Source organism: Eutrema salsugineum, unplaced genomic scaffold (genome assembly GCF_000478725.1).
Source record: "Eutrema salsugineum unplaced genomic scaffold, Eutsalg1_0 scaffold_15, whole genome shotgun sequence".
Lineage (NCBI taxonomy): Eukaryota > Viridiplantae > Streptophyta > Magnoliopsida > Brassicales > Brassicaceae > Eutrema > Eutrema salsugineum.
In genome coordinates this window covers 4,682,545-4,685,689 of record NW_006256867.1, presented here as the reverse complement: position 1 = coordinate 4,685,689, position 3,145 = coordinate 4,682,545, and the positions used below count along the sequence as shown (strand labels likewise).

Here is a 3,145-nt window from a genome sequence, read left to right as displayed (position 1 = left end):
TTATGTGCCTTGTTTGGTTGTTGCAATCCAAGATGACTCATTATGTGATGGAGACACTTCATAACTTCTGAAATCTCTTCTTTCTTCTCAAGAAGTGCATAATTACCAAAGGTTGTTTGATTACGGATGCTGTTTCCGAAATTGTTAATGAAAACGTGAACATCTTCTACAGATCTAGTTGAGAAATCTCCATTACTTGCTGTATCGAAAGAGTGTCGTAACTCTGGAGTTATACCGCGATAGAAGATACCCAGCAGGTATTCCTCGGTATATCCATGGTGTGGACAATCTCTTTGGTATTCCCTAAATCTTTCCCAAGTATCTAAAAGATCTTCATCTTCTTTTTGTTTATAAGTTCTTATCTTGTTCCTTAAGAGATTTGAACGATTTCTAGTATAAAAACGATTTAGGAAAGCAGTTCTACACGCTGCCCACGTTTTTAGTGAAGCAGGTGGCAAAGATTTTAGCCATTTGCTGGCATTATCTCTAAAGAGAGAACGGGTACCTTAATTTTGGTTTTTCCAACCACTGGTAAGGCTGGTTGAATAGCTCTTCGATCTCCCATGAACTTCTCGAGTGAATCGAAACTTCCAATAAGTTCATCATCATCTTCACGTTTTGTCGATCCGATCAGTTCATTGTCATCATAGGTCGGTTCTTCAAACTTATCATCAGTCAGGTCATCATCGCTTGGATCACCATCCACACGAATTTGTGGATCACCAAGAGTCCCGGGAACATGTTCCCGGTCTCTCATCGCAGAAAAACCTGAAAAATTCAAAAGAAAAAGTAAAAGTAAACAAGTGTTCTAATGGATTTAAGCTGGGATTCGCAACGAAACAAATCAAAGTCCCCGACAACGGCGCCAAAAACTTGATGAGCGATGTAAACGGGGTATTGGTTTGTTCTACTAAGCTTCAAGTTTTAAATTTATAACCCCTAAATGTCTGCAAGTGCACAGATGTGCGCTGTAGTACTTAGGGTATCGATCCACAGAGACTTAGTTGTTTTAGTACGAATTCACTGCAACGCTTAAATCAGATTAGAACTAAAAAGGTTTTGGTTTTGGTTTTGGGTTTTTGGTTGTCACTAAATCTAAACTATAAAGCTAAACAAGTAAAAGCAATTGAAAGAAAACAAAAGCAAGTAAAAATCGAATAGATCAAAGGCGAATTGAAGAAAGTAAAGGCGAATGAAAAGCAAATGAAAAGCAAATAGAATTGAAGGTTGTAAGCAATTGAAGACAAAAGTTGGGGCTCAAGGGGTTTCGCAGGGGTTCATGGACTAAGCTATGTCGATTTTAACCAAGTGATAAAGGTAATCAACTACGTATGTTCTAGAACTCGAGTCACGGAAGTATGAATAGCCTACTTTCGCAGCACTAAACAACTATCTCTCGCAACCCTGATCAGTAGGTTTCCACTCTGAACCTGGAAGGGAGAAGATGCAATAGCAGAACAAGACTCATCAACATTCACAACTCAACTATAGGTAGGTTTCCACTCCTAAAGAAGAATTGCTCGTTTCACCCTAGTTCAGACAATCAATGAAAGCTTTCGCAACATATCTTATCAGATCGGCTTCTAAGTGGCCAGCAAAGAATCACGCAGTAAGATTAAAGGCAAACGAAGAACATCTAGAAGATTATAAATCCTAAATCTATCGATTCATAAGCAAAGACACATGAAGTTCCCTTTGAACAATCCCTTTAAACCCAACTGGGTAACTACTCAAACATATTGTAACAAAGCATCATAGAGTATTGAAAGTTGCAGGAAATTAAAGAAAAGAAGGAAGAAGAACGAAGAACGGAATCGCAGATGGAGGCGCGATGTCTTCCTCCAGCGGCGGCTCCTCCTTCAAGCGGCGGCCTCTAGGGTTTGTGAAGCACCCACACGAATTCTCTCTCTATTTTTATCTTATGTCGTCTCTCCTTCGATTCTGCCTCTTTAGAATGACCTAAAGAGGGTATTTATAGCTTCTGGGGTGGTCCTGGACACTTAGGGCTTCAAAAATAACGAAAGGAATTGATCTGGGCTTTAACTAAGTCGTCGGGAAAGTGAACGACCAATTTCCGCAGTCGCGGTGGCTCTACCCGCGGGAAAATAGGTGTTGGCCGCGGTCCCAGCTCGTGGTCCTCTTCTGGAACTGCATTTTCTATCATTCTTGCATCAGGATTATCTGAAGATCTAACCGTTGGATTGTCTCCAAACTAAGTGCATTAGAAATCTGGTTGGATCCTCTATGTTGTCTTAAAATTTGGGAGTGATCAGACGGTGAGAAGGTCTTCATCGCTTGTCATACTTCTGATGGTCTGCATTTATCCAAAATTGCTCATTTGTTCCAAATTGCATATCTTTTGCCCAAGTTTCCTGTAAAGTCTTTTGAAACTCTAAAACATTGAAAACACTTTAAAAACCATTGAAAACAGAGTTAAAACACCTGCATAAGATATAATTATGATCCATAAAAGTGGTCAAAATACGGTGTTATCAGCGGGTCAGAACATTTTGACTGCGGCCAGCCTGATTTCCAATCCTCTTTTCAACCTTCTTTCAAGCAAACCCAATCTGATCAACCCAATTCCACACTTCCTCCTTATTATCCTTTTTCCAGGATTGAAGAACTAGAAAAAGAGGTTGAAAGACTCAAAAAGGAGATGGAGAGTCAATCAAAGAAGCATGAAGATGCTATTAACAAGCTCTCCACTCTTTTTCTTCTTCAGATTAGTGATGCATCAAAGGAGACAGATTCTTCTGTTAATGATCTTGATGAACCTTTTTCTGAAAGAATAAATGAATTGGAGACCTCTGATCACTTAAAAGCAATAACCCTCAGCAGTGGTTTAGCTTACAAGGAACCAGAATATCCAAAAGATTTCGAAGAAGGAGAAAAAGGAGAAGTTTCAGCTAATAAAGAAGGAGATGTAGCAGTTGGGAAAGAAAGAGATAAGGAGAAGGAAAACGCCCCTCAAGAAATTGTTGAAGAAGAACCTATACCTCCTCCTCTTAATCGTGTCTACAAGCATAAACCACCATATCCACGAGCTTTGAAAGGACCAAAGAAGGAGAAAGAAAGGGCTAAGCTGAGAGAGATAATCGAGCAGTTAAATGTGAGGTTACCTTTCATTGAAGCTTGTGCAATG

The 3,145-nt window shown here is 39.7% G+C and overlaps 1 non-coding gene across 1 annotated transcript; it reads left to right on the top strand.

Annotated features, from left to right (window-relative positions):
- Positions 1–270: 270 nt before the first annotated feature.
- LOC112088267 lies at positions 271–378 on the top strand. The gene has a single exon (XR_002900433.1). It is a non-coding gene; the product is annotated as a small nucleolar RNA R71 (small nucleolar RNA).
- The last annotated feature ends 2,767 nt before the right edge of the window (positions 379–3,145 follow it).